The 17275-nt window shown below is 55.2% G+C and overlaps 1 protein-coding gene and 1 long non-coding RNA gene across 2 annotated transcripts in view; both read right to left on the bottom strand.

Moving 5' to 3' along the window:
- NTN1 (netrin 1) overlaps positions 1 to 17275 on the bottom strand; it is an 87352-nt gene that overhangs the window by 59839 nt on the left and 10238 nt on the right. The window lies entirely within an intron of this gene.
- Positions 14630 to 16661, bottom strand: LOC117005484. The gene is made up of 2 exons (XR_004419834.1): positions 16407 to 16661; positions 14630 to 15705 (listed from the first exon to the last, which is right to left on the bottom strand). It is a non-coding gene; the product is annotated as an uncharacterized LOC117005484 (long non-coding RNA).

The following is a 17275-nucleotide window of genomic DNA, read 5'->3' as shown; positions in this document are numbered from 1 at the left end:
GGATTCATCAGAGCGAGGAGCCGGCGTTTAATGAGCCCTTTCATGGTGCGTTACCGGGGGAGCAAAGAAACGCACACCACACCACCCCTCCCCCAAGAGAAACAGATTTCCCAATAAAATTTATTGAGCATGAAAAGGGCTTCTGGCACTGGGGTTCAGAGGTGGCCAGCCCTGAGCGTCGGGAGGCACCACCCTCCTCCTCCTCCTCCTCTTCCCAGGACGAAAACAAAACAAACAAGCAGAGAAATTCCGGGAGCAGATAAGTGAAGTCACGTCCTTCACTGGAAGGATGGAGGTGCTGCTGGAGGTGGTAGGTGACCCTTGGATGGACAAATGGAGCTCTCTGAAGCTACTGGGCTCTACAGGACAGGCCCACATCCACTACCATGTGCTCACTGCTCCAGGAGCCCTGGGGACATCCCTGGACACCAGGAACAGGCTCTGACGCCTTCCTTGTCTTCAAGTGGAGTTTAGAAACCTCACCCCAGGCTGTGCCAGGGCCCTGGGTGTGCAGGGGATGCTCCTCATGGAGAGCTTGCATAGGGTGCACTCAGAGCATGAGCAAACTGTGGCCATGGGGGGAAGCCCCCACACATCCCAATTCCCTTGCTGAACCACAGGGGAGAAGCTGCCACCTCTGGGGTGCTGCACCTCAGCCCTGGGCACGTTCTAAGGTGTGCAGTGAGCTGCTGGCAGCATCCCCTGCTCTGGGTGAGATACTCAGTGTCCCCTTCCAGCCCTGGGCCACGGGTAGGAGTGTCCCCAGGTTGTGACTCACTCTGGGAAGGGACAGGGCTGCCCTGTGGCAGGGCAGCCTCAGGGCAGAGCAGGACCTTGGGGGTCAGCATCCCCTCGTGGGTGAGGGCTGGGGGACAGGGGCCAGCGCCTGCGGAAGGGGGAGCAGGATCTCCGTGCCCAGCCAAGAGAACAAATTATTCCAGCACAGTCCACCCTTGCCTCCAGTCGCGAGTAATCCTTGCAACCATGACAGCCACTTCTCCTGGCCCCAGAGAATTGTATAAATCAGAGCAGAACAAAAGTCCTTTGCTGGGAGCTGGGCATGTGCGCTGCCTTTCAAAGGGAGGCACATTTCTCTATAGATCTGCATTCTCCAGGGACTGCCACTCTGACAGCAGAGAGATTAAGCAAAACAACCCACTCAACCTTCCCTTCTCCAGCATCTCTCCATGGGTGGAACAAACCCATCACAGGCAAACCACAGGGCAGGGCCATAATTCACACTTGTTACTTTGCTCCTTAGTTGTTTAATGGCCTATTTTTCCTCCTTTAAGTTTTCAAAGTTTTGAGTAATAATTACATCGAATACAGCCTCCTTTGGCATTAGGGCTGGAAAACTTGGAAATAATGAGGCACAGCAAACCAAATGGAGCAATTCTGGGAGTCCTGGGGGAACCTGCAGGGCTGCAGGGAGCTGGATCCAAGCGTTCAGTGCAGTCGCTGCGGCTGCATTCCTGACTGGAGCGGGGCATATGCACAGCCCTCACCCACACACCCAGAGAAAAGCTTTAAATCAGCCCCAGCACACCAGGTGGGGCTTAAAGTTAAAGCATTCCTTTGTCACTACAGTGCCACAGGTGGCAGGTCCCCCTCGGAAGTGCTGCTGGTGGTGTTTGCCACTGCCAGCCCTGGGACAGGAGATGGAGAGAGCCCCAGATGCTCTCCCAGCCCAGGGGTTGGCTTCTGGGAACTCTTCAAACAGCCAGGGCAGCAAACTCAGTCCTTCTGCACCTGTGTTTGCACCAGGGGGACCTGGCTCAGCCTCACTGACCCAGGGGCTGAAAATCAGAGCAGTGGGGAGTTGGGGCCCTGCAGCTGCTCAGGAGTGTCTTGAGAAGGGGCTGTTCTCCCGTGAGCTCCCAGTCACACACCTGCTTGTATGGGAAAATTTGGGCTTCTGCCTTGTGCCCTCGTGCCTACTCCAGGGCTTGGTCACTGCGGAGATGTGGGATTGGGACCTTGGTCACCCCCCATGTCCCCCCACTGCTCCAGGGCTGGCAGGAGCAGATTTTGGTGCTTTCTGTGACCCCCAGCCCTGAGCTCCCTCACAGCTCCTGCTCACAGCCTGTCCTGGCTCTGGGGACCAGCCCCCACCTTGCTCGCATTGCTGGGGAGGGAGGAATGTTCCTGAGGGAGCAGCTCTCTGCAGAGGGGACACGGCATGGTGGGCAAGGGACACTCTGAATGTCCCCTGAGCCACCCAGCTCCTGGGACAGCAGAACCAGGGACATCAGCCTGCAGGGACAGCAGAACCAGGGACAACAGCTCCCCTGGAGCCATCAGATGAACCCAACTGCAAACCTGGCCTGGAAATGGCTTTGGAGGAAAAGGAAGTATTAAAGAGCAAAGAACGAACAACAACCACATGTGAACATCATTAGTCAGATGAAGAAGTGCCATCCCCAAATCCGTGCCAGGAAACCTCTTCCTGTGGTGTTCCTCTGCACAAGGAATAACAGGGAATTGTGAAACTGCTGTTGATGTCAGAGCACAGAGCCTGAGCTGGGGAGCTGAGCTTAGCTTTTGCCAACATGCCTGGGTGTCAAACCTAGAGCTGATCACAGTATGAGCCTCAGACAGAAATCACAGGGGGCTTGGAGGCTGTGGGAGGAAGACTTTTCCTTTTTCCAAGGAAAAACATGGAAACGTAGTAGAAATATTTTTGGGTGTATTTCAGATTTAAATGATTTCATTTGGTGTTTTGAAAGCCAAGCCAAAAGTTTGGGTTTCAAAGGAAAAAAAAGGGAAATATTCCTGTCCTGTTTTGAATTGCCTTCCATCAGATAATCAAAAACTTCATGGAAAGGGAAGAGTTTCCATCAAACATTCACATCAAATCTGAGACTGTAAATTAAAAGGAGTTGGATGTTTTTAAACTGTTTCTTTCTTAGCAGCAATCTAACTTTCCTCCCTACAGGACACAACCTCCCTGCTCTGCCTGCTGCCCCTCCTGAGTGCTGGGTTAGTTTTAGGGAGCCTGGTTTGCAGCTAAGTTGTATCCAGATGGTTCCAGGGGGGCTGAGCTCTCCCTTTCCCTGCCTGCCCTGGCTCCAGAATTGCTGGCATGGAGAATCTGAGCTGGCATTTGCCTGGCAGCGCTTTGTTCCCCTTCCCATGGCTCCCCCCAGAATTTGGGATACACACACAAAGAGCAAAATCCATCCTGCTCCACAGCGTCCCCAGCTTGCAAAATCAGACTAAATATTATTTACTCACTGCAAGCTCCACATGAAAAATGCTAAAATGAGGATAAATATCTGTTTTCTTTTCCCCCCCTCTGTTTAATGTAGGGAAGGTAACACTTCCGAGCCCTGGGGATCGCCTTTATTTTCTCTTTTCTGATATTTACTAAAGACTTAAAGATGGGAAGAGGCAGAAGCCTCTGGAGTGCACGGGCTGAGATGAAAAGGTCCCGGATCCCCAGCGGGATAGGAAGGCTTCCAACAGGAGGCACAAGCTGCTCAGCTTTGTTTCCCAATTCAAACATGGGCCCGGGCACAAAAGGAGGGGAATAATATCGCTCTCCCAGGGGCGAGCCCACGCCTCGCTGCTGCCCACAATCATCATCATTCCCAGCAAAAAAAGGATGCCAGCAAGAAAGATGATTTGGGATTAAGGGTTCCCGTGTCCCACCTGCTGGCTTGGGGTATTCTTGTGCTGAATGGACCTTCAGCTCTCCGGACCTCGGGCACCCTGCGGCACAGCCCAGCCCTTTCCGGGCCACCATTGACAAACCGCGGCATCAAAATGCCTCGGGAAAGATTCCTGGGGAGATGATCATGTGCATGAAAGGGCAGCCTGTCAATGACTCCGTGACAGCACAAACGGGGCTGTGGGGCAGGGACAGCTCGGGTTTTCCTGTGAGGCAGAGGCTGGGGGAACGGGCAGCACAATGAATGTTAATGCCTGGGCTAAGCAGGGCTGGGCAGCTCAATGCCACCCCAGGAATTCCCTGTAATCTGCCATTATATCCCTCCTTTGACATGGCTTTCCCTGCTGAACGGCCCTCTCTGGGCTTTGCTCCCGAGGAACAAGGCCGAGCTGCTGCCCCTTCCCAATCCCAAGGTGTGTGGACAATGCTCAATTTTCTCCTACCAGCACAAACACAAAGAGGGAGTCAAGCTCCCCTTACATGTCAATAGAGCATCTGAGCCCCCCCAGTCATTCCCTGAGGCCACAAAACCCTCTGTCATCCCCTGCATCCAAGTGTGAGCAGCTCCATGGCTTGCCCACAGTGCTGGAAGAATGAAGGAATCCTTACATTTGACCTCCTCAAGATCCTTCATTCATTCATCCCCTCCTGCACCAAGTTCCCCATGTCCCCACAGAGCCTCCTCTCCCACCCCCCAGCCCCATGTCCCACTCTGAGAGCTGTGGGGGATGTGGCTCCAAGGCTCAGGAAGGAGCTCCCCACTCCCTGGACAGAGACTCCTCCTGCCCCATTCCCTGCAGGTCGGGCTTTGCTGAGCGCCTTTGGGGGCTGTGGAACCCTCCCAGCCACAGCCAGGCTCAAATCCAGCTGCAGGACAACCAGCTGCTCCCAAACCTTCAGCACAGCCACTCGCCATGCTGGAGAAGCATCACTGACCTGCCTGGCTGGGCTGGAGGAGCATCACTGACCTGCCTGGCTGGGCAGGAGGAACATCACTGATCTGCCTGACTGAGCTGGAGGAGGATGCCTGCCCGCCTTGGGCAGCCCCAGAGCTCTCTGGCAGGCTCTGGGTGAATGTCCTGGGCAGCCTCACTGAGCCAGAAGCTCTCTGGAGCTCACCAGGTAGCACAGCAGTACCAGAGCAAAAGCTGGGAGTGAAGGTGGAGGGAGCTGAGCTCTGACTATGGCTGCCCTGGAAAATAAATCCACTGTGGCATGGAAGCCTCCTGGGCCACCCGGAGCCACTTGGAGAGCTGTGCCCTTTGCAGCTGGCGCAGCAGGAGCTGCCTGGACAGGCATTCCCTCCATCCTCGGCACGAGGGAGCAATACAGGTATATCCCAGCGCTGGCATTCCCTTCAGAGCTCTGCCCTGCTCCCACTGGGATCAGTGGGATGCTTCCATTAACTCCAGAGAAGCAGCTGCCACCAGCTCTTCCATCGGTTTTATCCAACATGAAATGAGCCCTTCAAATCCCATAAATAAATAACGGCATTTCCATCCTATTACGGATCCAAGCTGAGGATTTGTAACTCATTAAGGGCCACTGAGCTGTGCCCTTGGTTTGCCCAGGGTGTTGTGTGGGTACCCAGCACCTCGTGGCAAACAACTGCACTGATCCCCCCAATTCACCTGGGGAGATGCCACAAGGTCTAATGGAGCAAAAGTATCAGAAAAATACCTCACCTGCCTCAGGTGAAGGATTTGGGATGAAGGAGGAGCAACCTCAACACCACAGGCACTTTCTTTGTGTTTGCCAAGACTTTCCTGGTCACCCCTTCGCAGGAAAGGGCAGGATCTGCCACTGTCCTTTGAAGAGGGACATCAAAAGGCATTGCCAAAGAGGACAATCTGGGGACACTGCAGTCACAATAACCATTGCATCATCCATCAATTACTCGTCAAAGCCCAGCTGAAACGCAGCTTTCAGTACCAGACGGTGATGAAGTGACAATCTCACCACATCTGGGAGAAAGGTCTGTCCCATGCTGATCTCAGGGAGAGCCAGGAGCCTCCAGGAATTTTGCTTAATCTTTTCTATGAGGTTCTGAGTTTACAAGAGTTTCAGTCTGGGTGTCTGGCCAGAAAGGGAAGCCCTGGCAGGGCTTGGGCCCTCGTGTCCTGTGGTACAGTGACAATCTCCACGGCATCTCCCTGGCCTGGCAATCCCCATGCCCAACAGGGTGAATTTGGAATTGTCTCTGAGGTTTCAGTTCTCTGGCGTTGCTCCCTCCTGCAGGGCTGGGAATTGCTGTGAATTTTATTGTTTTGAAAGAGGGGAGCTCTTGCCTCCTGCTTCCTTCAGCCTCCAGCTGCTCTGCTCATGGCTCACAGCCCGTGAGTTCTATGGGATTGTGGGACCAGACCCAGCAGCTGCTGGGGGCTGCTCATGCCTGCTCACTGCAATCCCAAACCCAGCCTGGAAAGGAGAGCCCCAAGCAGAGCAGGGAGAGGGGCAGGATGGCCCCTCACAGAACTCCCTGCTCCTGCTCTCCAGGGTTTCTCCTCTCACAGGGTGCCTGCACTGGACGTTCTGCACTTCATCTTGTTCATAAAACTGATGCTAGGCAGGAGGTTTGGCTCAGCCTGAGCCTGACCCACGGCCATAAATCTGCCCTGCTCCGCCTACTCACGCCCCCATGGAGCTGCTGTCACTGCCCATTTGGAGCTGGAAAACCAACCATGACATCTCCCAGGTGCAGCCCTGTTTGTCTCCCTCCCTTCCTCCGTTCCTGCCTGCCTTGGTTTCTCTCTGTCTGAAGAGGCAGAGATGGAACAGCCTCTCCTCCTGCCTCGGAACGCTGAGGCCACGGCTGGGCTGGGGCAGAGGGACAGCTCTGACACCTGGGGACATGGTGCCACCCTGTCAGGCTGAGGAGCAGGGCCTGGGGTCTTGCCTTGCCCAGGAGGACTTTGCAGGAAAGGAGTTTCCCCCACGGCAGCAGTGGGAAGTTGGGGTCGTCCCTGGCTGTGGAAGGAGCTTTGTGGAGCAAAGAAATGGGTTCTGACAGGAGGATGGTGGGGAGGGGGTTAGACAAGGAGGAAAATTGGTCTTGTGGACTAAACTAAACAGCTCTGGTGCTCCTGCCCTGATTGCAGGCATCCAGTAACCCATGGGCTCCCTCCTAGGGGTGACAACGGGCTGGGGCCACAGCCCACGCAGAGTGCAGGGCCCCTTCTGATCATCCACACAGGGAGACAAATGCAGCACAGCTGAGAATCAAATTTCCAGACTCCAAACAGTCCCACCCTCTTCTAAGCCCTTATCCCACACCAGTTAATCCATATAAAAAACTTGAAAATGTCCTAGATGTGTGATCCGTGGAAGTGGAATCCATTAAACCACTCTTACTATTGATATGTCACTAAAATGAACTGAAAGGATCCCATCTGTGGTTCAGGATCCCATCTGTGGTTCAGAACTCCCTATAAACCCCCAAATTACAGAGAAACCCCCAAACAATAGAAAAACCCCAACTGCCACGTGCCTGCTCCATACTCAAGCACCTCCCAGGCAATCTGGTGCTGCTCAGACTGGGAGCAGGATCCTCCACCAGCAGGTGCTTCCTCTGGACCAGTATGGCCAGTGCAAGGACCAGTTGCAGAGCCTAAGGCTAGGCTCCATCCTCATTATCACTGACATTCTGATTGATGCCCATTTTAGGCTGCTCTGCCCTTCACTGGCAGCCATGAAGGTAGGGAGGATTTCCAGGAGGAAATTTGGAGTGCAAAGGGAAACAGCTCCCCACTTCCCAGCCAGCACCTCCACGATCCTGCAGCAACATCCCCATCAGCACAGACCAAGTGTGGCATCAGCCATTCAATGTCACCTGGGGGTGGCAGGCCTGACCTCAGCTCTGAGGGCTTTCTAGAAGAGCAGAAGCAAAGAGCTCCCAGCTGCAGCCTGGGGACAGCAGGGTTGGGGTGAAGGCAGCAGCCCTAGTGTCACTGTCACTGGCCATGTGCAACTCCCAGGGACAGAAAAATTCCCAAGCCCTGCTCCTGTGCCAGCCCTGGGTGACTTTCCCAGCTCACTGTCTGCTCCAGAGCCAGATTTCCCCTCTCAGTGCTCTTTGGAGGTGGGTCTGCTCCTGCAGCTGGTGCTGGCAGCCTCCCCTGCAGATCCCACAGTGATAAGGGGTGACTGGGACTCTTTATGAGGGTGCTTAACAAGCTGATGACATTTTTATGAATTAAGACAGTCCCAAGGAGATCAGACTTGGTGATTCTTAGAGATGCCAAGACTCTCCCCTGACTAACAAACCCCATTCACATTCTTCTGGGCAGATCAAATCTTTGCCTGTCCTCTCCTTCTGACCAGCCCCACTCAGATTTGGGAATCTAATTTCCCTCATATAGAATGGGAGGCTCTCAAATCCGAGGTGTCCACGGCACGGAGGGCTGGGCTTGGGAGGGAGAGCAAGGCTGGATGTCAGCTGATCTTCCCTTAAGGTCGGGAGAGGGATGTGGGATGAGGGGAGCACAGAGGCTCTGCTCTGTAGAGCCTTCCAAGAGCCACCCCTGACTCCTCCAGGTGTGGGATGGCTTTGGAAGAGCCAGCTCAGTGTGCCAGGGTGTGTGGAAATTTGTGAGGGGCTTCTCTAAATCCTCCCCAAGAGGCTGTAAAGAACACCTGGTGACAAGGGGAGAAGAGGCAAATTCCCATCCCAAAGCCACACTGGGGTAGCAGAGACAAAGGCTGTGAACCCTGCAAGGCTTGGCATGCAGAGGGGAGGGGCACCCCGGGCCAGTCATAATTAAAAATAATAACACTGAGCACTCTCAAAGCACTCGGTAAACACGATTAACTAATTAGTCAGGTCTTTACTAATTAACCAGTCACAGGACTGGTGTTGCTCAATATGTTTAATGATCCGGAGAGAGGCTGAATAGCTGGGGGCAACGTCTGGAGAAACAGGAGCTGAGGAGGGGATGGGGAGGCTCAGATGGGCTCACCCAGGGCTGGGACACGAGGGGACAGGCAGGGACACGGGATGGACCCTCTTATCCTGCCAAAGACAGCACTGTGCCCTTCTTCTCACTCCTGGCACAGCCCTCTCCACCTCTTGCCAGGTCAGGGGGCTCACTGGATCTGTCCCACAGACGCCTGTGGTTAATGTTTGTCCCTATTTAGGGACAGCAAAATGAGATGGAAATGTTCAGGTACACCTGAAATCAGCCCAGTCCGAAATCAGGCCGAGCTAAATGAGAATCCCCAGAAGCCCACAGTCTCCAGGTTAATGCTCCCCAGCACAGCATGGATCTGTCTCCTCTCTTTCCTCCCAGTAAAGCAAGAATTGGAGGAAATCCAGTGCAGGAGTGGGGAAAGCAAGAGAATCAGGGCCAGGGAGCCTCTCTGGTGGCCACTGCCTTGCTCATTGCCTCAGTTTCCCCAGGACAGAGGCTGCATGTCACACCAGATGTCATGCTCAGACACTCCAACATCAATTTGGTTTCTAATCAGGGCTGCAGTTGGAAACTCCCCCCAAAAGTGAATGAAAAGCACCTCCCCAAAAGGCAGATGGGGCTGGTTTCAGCCCTGCAGCTCGTGATTGTCCTGCACCTCTCCCTCTGTGTGAGTTCCTATCCTGTTCCTCTGCACTCATCCCCACAGGCTGCTCTCAAACTGCCTCTGGTGGCACCAGGCTGTCCCTGCTGCTGTCACAGGTGTCACAGTGAAGGAAGACTGCTCCTGGCTGGCTGCTCCAGCACATCCCAGAGCCCTGCAGGGCACCTTTCTGCCCCTGCCCTGATCCTGCCAGTGGAAGCCAACTTGAGGCATGGCTTTAGGCATTTCCTCACTGTAATTTGGGCATTCACTAAGAATCTAGGTTACCATTAATTAAACTTTGGATTTCACAGCAGCACAGGTGCCCCTGGAACAGATCTGGATGGCTGTGCCCAGGGCTTGTGTTAAAACCTCTCCCCACACAGATCCCTCCCACCCGCACCAGGAGTTTATTCCCTGCAGGAGGGATCTGGGACCACCAAGGAGTCCCACAGGGTGCTGAGGGGGGATGAGTGATCCCTCTCCCCTCTTTTCCTGGGATAGCTGGGACACGCTGAGCTCCCTGTGGGACGTGCAAAGCTACAGGATCTGCAGATGGGCACCCAGAGCTGAGGGGGTCACAGGGCCAGGCAGCCTCAGCTCTGCTGTGGCCTCTCCCAGGGCTCTGCAAGAGAATCCAAGCCTTGGAGAAGGTCTGACCTCGGGCTTCCACTTGGAGCTGGGTGTGCTTTTCTCATCACATACCCCCAGTGAGGGGGGAAGGGCCCTCAGTGCTTTGTGGGAGACAGAACTGGGGAGAGGACCTGGCACTGGGCGTGCTCTGCTGGTGGGCATGGAGCATCCCACCCTGCTGCAGCCATCACAGCATGCCTGCAAAGAGCATCCTTTCCTCCCAGCTGGCCCCTGGACATTGGGAATGAAGGGCCACCACTGGACCAGCAGCTCCTGGCTGAGTCACCAGCTTGCTGTGGTGGGAGTGAAACCTTCCAACTGCAAACTCTCAGTTCTGCAGTTACCAGGAGAGAAAGAGAGAAAATTCTCCCATGCAGAACAGTGTCTCAAGGTCAATAGAGAAGCCCCTGTGGCCTGAATACCCAGTCTGGGGAGCTGGGGAGCCTGGCAGGGAGGCTCGAGGTCTGGGTGTCTGCTTGTCACACTTGTAGCCAGGTTACCATGGCTCATCCGCAGGGCATCCACGCCCGGGGCTGCTGCCTGCAGGCTTTCAATGGGCTCTGCTCCTCCAGCATTGAACAGGACGCTGCATTTGCAGGAGAAAAGCTCGTCCTTAGTGGTGCTGTCATGTCATCCCCCTGGGGGCTCCCAGAGGAGGGTGAGTGCAGCGCGGGGAGGGGATGCCTGCACTGCCCTCCCCAGGCACCCACCTCGCCCTGCTCAGCCCAGACACAGCTCAGGTGTCCCACAAAGGCCACCTCAGCCACGGGGCAGGTGTTGGGGGCACAGCAATGGCCACAATGCCCTGAATTCCTGTGGTCTGGCACAGTGACACCCTATGCCTGTGCCTGCTGGGACCTCAGTGCCCTCAGAGCTGGAGCCACTCAAGCATCCAAAGAAGGACACAAGTCACTGATTTTGGGGTTTTTTTTCCTAAATGCTTAAGCTGACACCCTGAGCAAGGTATCCAAAGGCCATGGGTACTGCTCAGTGCCCACAGGACACCCCAGTGTCCCCCTGTCCCTCCATGGATGGGGACCCTCAGGGTCTCTTTTCAGGGCTCCCCTCCACCAAGCCCTGCTGCTGGGGGAGGAGAGTTGGGTGCTTTGGCCACGTCTGCCCACCCTCCCTCCTGCTGGGGGATGAGAACTGGAATAAAAGGTCCATTTCTTTAGAAAGCCAGGCCTGACTATGGGAAGGGTCCCTGTATCCATGCAGCTCTGCCGGCCTCCCGCTTCCCTGTTTAGTAATCTCACTTCTGGGCCTGAATTCATTCAGATGCTGTGGAGGATTAGCTGACCTTTCTTTCAGAGCTTGGTAAGCTGGGGATGTTAAAGCTTCCCAAAAATTAAACTCTCAGGAGGCTGGGAGCCTGGAGAGTTGTTTAAAGGCTGTGGCTACTTCCCCAGCATCCAGCCCGGAGCAGAGACAGAGCTTGGACTGTCCCTTTGTGTCCCCAAAAGTGCTCAGATCCACACACAGCCCCAGCTCCAGAGCACGGTGCTGGTGGGGGTTAAAACCAGAAGGGTTTTCTCTCCTCTGAGAAGGTTTGGTCATTTTTTTTCTGTTTGCCATCGAGGGTTTCAGCTCCTGCTTTCCCAGGTTCTCTCTGCTGCCATGAGAGGAAGGGGTGCGGGGAAATGCGAGCCTGTGAGCTGGGAGCTGAGGTGGGAAGGTGGGGGAAGCTGTCTGGGAAGGGATGGCGCTGTCCCAGCCAGCAGGGCAAGGACCAGCTGCTCTCACCATTACCGGGTGTGTTCACTCTGGAACCAGATGACAACCTGTGGCTTGAAGAGCACTTCTCTGCCTGGGATCTCAAACTGGGACTGAGCACAGGGAGTTGATTTTAAGCTCCCAAGCACAGATGTGATGGGCTGACCTGCAGAGTCCTCCCATGGATGGAAACATTCACCCAACATAGCTGCACCCCCTGACCAAATGAGTCTGATTTTCAGAGCTGGATGCACAGGAGATGCAAAAAAATCCCTTCCCCCCAGGTTTCTACTAATTTTCTCCCAAGAGCAAATCTCAGGGCAGGGGGACTTTACCTCGAAAGGGCACCACTCACAGAACCCCAGGAACCAGCCAAAGAGGTGAAATCACTGCTCCTGCAATTCAAGAAGCTGAAGACAGCAGCTGGAGCTGGGGGAAGCTGGGGACTGTGTGCTCTGTGCCCCACCGAGCTGCAAACTGCCGGGGCTGGCTTTGGGGGGCCCCCAGAGCAAAGGAGGGGCTGCAGGAGCTCTCCAACCCCCAGCCCTCAGGGCAGCCAAACTCCTGGAGGCAGCACCTTCCCCTCTGGTCTCAGACTCTCCTGCTCGGGGCTGTGTTGTTGCCTCTGGCAGAACAGGAGCAAATCCTTCAGTCCACAGGCGGCCAGGGCCACCCTTCCATCCAATGCCCGAGCAAATGCAGAGAAAGAAGGGCTCCACCCAAAGTCCACGGCAAGCAGCGGTGAGGCGAGAAATGATTTCTCCTCCTCCTGCCGCTGCTCTCCCTCTGTCTCATTGGAACTGGAGTTCTTTGCACACAAACAGCATCGTCGGAGCAGCATCTGAGCACACAGAAGGCTGACTCACACAAACCCAGCGCGGCTCTCCTCCCCACCTAAACTCCGGTTTGTACAGGAGCTGCGAGGGGGGCGAGGGGCTGCCTTTGTTATCCATTTAAATTGCTCGTTTAAACGGGCAGCCAGCTCCTAACAGGGATAATTTTATAGGCCTCATAACCCAGCACGAGGAGTCTCTTTTACGACCCTGACTCCCCCTGTCTGGGGCAGGAGCGAGGCAGCGGCCGGAGCCCGCAGGGCTCTCTGGCACGGAATCCATCGGTAATCCCGAAAAATAAAACTGTCTTATGAGATATAAATTAGATTCGTGCCCTGGGGGATGAGCAGCTCTGCTCCCCCACGGGGCCGCCGCTGTCGGAGAGCATCTGTTGCAATTACAGGTTCCTGCAGCCTGCTCGGCAGGAATGACCTCCCAAATATTCCAGCAGCAGCTGGAGCTTGCACAAACACTCCGTGCTCTCTTTACAGCCCAGCAGCAAGGGCTTGCTGTGTGCTCAATTGCTGCTTGGTGGCCCCATCTCCTCCCAGGACCCCGGGGATGTCCAGGGTCCCCTTGCTGAGGGTCCAGATTGTTACCTGGAGGCTGAGCTTGTCTCTCCTCACAGGTTTGTGGGCTCCAAAGTGCACCTTTGGCACGAGATCAGCACCATTAATTGCCCAGGAGAGGAAGCAGCCTTCAGTTCTGTCTAATTACACAGAAATTACCAGAAGAAATTAATTCCAAAAGGTGACCATATGGGCTGTAACGCTAAAGCCGAGGCTGGATTTTGCCTCTGGTTACTGCCACTCAGAACTGAGGGCAGAAGTGTGTTTCTAGTTCGTGATTTATTGCACCAAAATGGAGCTGGTAATGAAAACCGTGTTCCACTTAATACTCAGGCGACTTCCAACAAAAATGCCAGCAGGAACTCTTTCTTCTGCTCCTTGCCTTGCAGCTGCCCCGCAGCAGAGCTCTGCGAGCTCAGCCCTCCTGCCGTGCCACAGGGAGGGCCCCACATGTCCCACGTGTCCCCAAGCCCAGCTGATGGCACCCGGCTCAGCGCCGGGCCCTGCCCTGCTCTGCCTCATCTCCCCCCTCCTGCACACCTTCCCCACCTGGGCAGGCTCAGCCTGAGCTGCACATTAATTTACCAAACATAAATTCACCAGACAAAAGCCATCTCTGTGACACTATTTCAGCACTGGTGTCCAAACCAGCCCTTGGGCTGGTCCTGCTGCAGCACTGACCCACCCGACCCCAACCCTGTGGGTGCTGAGCCCCCCCTGCAGCACCCAACGCTGATGGAGCCGGACGAGGCGGGTGCTTCACCCCTTCCCGGCCCAACCTGCTGCTCCTTAGCTTTAAAAATATCATTTTTCCCCGCATGCAGGGAACAGCAGGACCCCTCCCCTCTCCTCCCGGGGAGCAGCGGGTGGAGAAAGCTCCGAGGGAGTCTCAGAAAGGACCCTCCGGCCCCTCCGACCCCTCCTTGCGACCACGGGGCGACCTGTGGGAAATGCCTGGGAGATGGCCGAGTGCCACGGCTGAGCCCCTGCGCTGCGAACGGCGATTCATTTGCATGCCAAAGTGGTAGCCGGGCTCCTTCCACCACGGTGCGGGCATAGAAATGTATTTGAATGTTCAATATCACCCAGGAGAGAGCTCCCCATGGAGAAAATTCCCCCGGGGGGCTGCTGGAAGGAGCTTCCAAGTCAAAGATGACCAAAGGAAATCTGGTGTCCCAAGGGCAGCAGAATTGCCGGGAGGCTGAAAGGCACCGAACGGAGGCGGATCCACGGCGGGGCTCCCCGGCCAAGGCCAGGCGTGCCAGCCGCAGCAGGAAACTCGCGGGCTGGGTGACAAGTGCTGTGCCTCTCCTCAGCTCCCGCACTGCTCAATGCTCCCGGGTGACTCCGCAATCAAGGTCCCATTCACGCCAGGAAGAGTCAGATCCCAGGGATATGTGTCAGGCCAGCACTTCCCACTTCTCTTTCAGCCCATGGACACCTATAAATTTTCCAGGGACAGGACATGCCTCCGCTGCAGCCACTTCCAAAGGCTCCTTGAAAGCAGCCCAGGACACGGAGAAATCCATTCTATGGAGCAATTACCAGGGATGAGTGGGAGCTCACGGAGCTGCTACCTGCCAAGGACCTGAGCACAAAGTCCATCACCCCCAACCAAGGCAAGCAGGTCCAATTATTGGCAATAAATAGATTTATTCCAAATGTCGAGCCACTTCACATTCCTTTATTTAACACAGCTGCTCTAAATAGGGGCTGGGGTAAATGGAAAATAAAGTCTGGGAGGTTTCATGGCTCTCTGGTTCTCCGGGCAGAGCTGCCTGGCCTCTGGTTGCTATTATTAGTGTAACGATTGTTGTTGTTATTATTATTGTTATGATTATATGCATTTCATTCTCTTCTGGGTAATGAATAATTTATGACTCTGTCTCGATCCCCTTTCAATGGATTCACTATCCAGGGAGACTCACTGAATAATTTGGATCATTCGTTTTCAAGTGCAGGGGCTGCCGACAAATTGTTCGCTTTTCACTGCTGGGGACATTCATTGGTCACCCAAATCAGGGGATTTCTTTGGTCGCCCCCAGCACGTGAGGCGCTGTCTGGGGTTTTGTTGGGATTTTTTTTGTTGTTGTTGATTGGGTGAAACTTTGCGAAGTGGAGACTAACAAACAGCTCAACTGAGGGGCTGGATTTGTGCAGAAGTCAGTTTGCCAAATTTCTGTGAGCATTTGGCGGTTTTGCAGAGGCTTGTGAAAAGTAAATGCTACAGAGGATATTAAATGTTATTCAAATGTTTTAAAGGCGACGCTGCTCTTGCTCTTTGATTTAATCTAAACTATTATGCAGCTGATTATTAAATTTTGCTTACTCAGCTCACACTAGAGAAATGTTGCGGTGTTAAATCTGCTTGCCTAAAATCCGGAGGGAAAGGGAATTTTCAAGAGGCTTGCTATGGGGATCTTCTAATCTTTAAAATCAAACGAGCTGCTATATCAGCCTGGCTGTGTCCACCCTGCAATCCCTAATCCCGAATTCACGTCCATCTCACGGGATCAGCCACGGGCAGGCTCTGCACTCAGCAGGGATCCATCCCCGAGCACGCACACGGTGGAGATGAGCGCTGTTCCTTGTCCTGGGATGGGATGGATGGGATGGAGAGGGCTGACACATCAGCGCTCGTACCCACAGTTTGCCCGGTCCTGGGATGTCCCCACTTGGACAAATCTCGGCAGATTTGCTGCCAGCTCCATGGAAAATCATCAGGATATACCACGCTCATCTGAGGAATGAACCGACAGCAGAGCTCTGCTGGTGCACAGACCCCCTTGACACATCTCTGTTAGATGTTGAACTGTGCCCAAACCCGCCACTGGCTGAATCCGGGAACAGCTGGGAATGAACAGGGCTCAGCACCCCCGCTCCGGCTCACACCTGCCCAGCTCACAACTCCCGGCACCGCAAGAGCCGCAGAGGACAATCCCTAGTCCCCAGGGCATGTGCCGGAGACTCTCATCCCGTCCCTGTCCCGCTCATCCTGTCCCTGTCCCTGTCCCTGTCCCGCTGGTCCCATCCCTGTCCCGCTGATCCCATCCCTGTCCCGCTGGTCCCATCCCTGTCCCGCTGATACCATCCTTGTCTCGTCGGTCCCATCCCTGTCCTGCTGATCCCATCCCTGTCCCGCTGATACCATCCTTGTCTCGTCGGTCCCATCCCTGTCCTGCTGATCCCATCCTTGTCCCGTCGATCCCATCCCTGTCCCGTCGGTCCCGTCCCTGTCCCGCTGATCCCATCCCTGTCCCGCTGATCCCGTCCCTGTCCCGCTGATCCCGTCCCTGTCCCACCGGTCCCGTCCCTCCCGCACCGCCCGCTGCCTGCACCGCCCGCCAAGCCCCGATTTACGAGCAGCGTGTGAAGGACAGACACTGGGCCGCTGGGCTGAACAATGCGGGAATATTAGCCGAGTTACAAAAACAAACAAACCAAACCCTGCCGGGAGCCCGTTTCATTTATCTTCCTTTGTCCCGTTTTGCTTCAGCGTGAAAGTCGCCCTTTCAAGCGCAGCGGTTGCGTTCCAGCCCCGGCGGGCAGCTGATCCAAGGCGCTGCACCGCGAGCTTCCCAAAGGCGTGTTTGCACAGTTCAATTCATCCCTAAATATTCAGCCGAGTTTCCCTCCCTCCAACCCTCCCAGGACTTTTTGCCCGAGAGCCGAGGGTGTAAAGCCCGGGGCCGGGGATGGCGGGGCACAGAGCCTTTGTGTGCAAACACAAGCTGCTGTTTGTATTTGCCTTCCCACTGTCAGAGCCCGATTGTGCGCGGGGCAGCGCTGGCCACCAGGCTGCTCTCAATATCCGCCCGGCCACCGCCGCTGCAGAGGGACGCTCCCCTCCCTCCCTCCCCGGCCGCTTTGAAGCGAAGGGATTTAATTTCATGAGGCTTTCGGTAATCACGTTCCGATCTCCAACATTAACCAGAACTGACTCCCTCTTGCAAAAGGGGGAGGATGAGCCAGTAACCAGCCCCGGCTCGGGACGGGCCGCACCGACAGAAGGCGGCAAAACGCGGGGCTGGCTCTGCACTGCTTATCAGATAGGGCTGGAAAACAACAGGCTCTTGGCAGCGCCAGGAGGGAGCGGCTTTACCCATCCCTGCTCTTCAGGCTGCTCTCGTGCACCACAAACTCTGATTTTTAAACCCAGACATTTTCCTCCTGTCTGCGGCTCTTCCCAACCTTTACCTTCCTTCTTCCCTGTTCCATTTCCAGTGTCCTGAGGCCTCTGCCACTTTCCCCAGGGCTCGCTTTGCTGCTGGAACAGACTCCTACTCGTGCCTCACTACCTGCTGGGGTAG

This window comes from Catharus ustulatus, chromosome 20 (assembly GCF_009819885.2).
Source record: "Catharus ustulatus isolate bCatUst1 chromosome 20, bCatUst1.pri.v2, whole genome shotgun sequence".
Taxonomy (NCBI): Eukaryota; Metazoa; Chordata; class Aves; order Passeriformes; family Turdidae; genus Catharus; species Catharus ustulatus.
The sequence above is the reverse complement of the archived record's forward strand: the minus strand, read 5'-3'. Positions and strand labels throughout refer to the sequence as shown.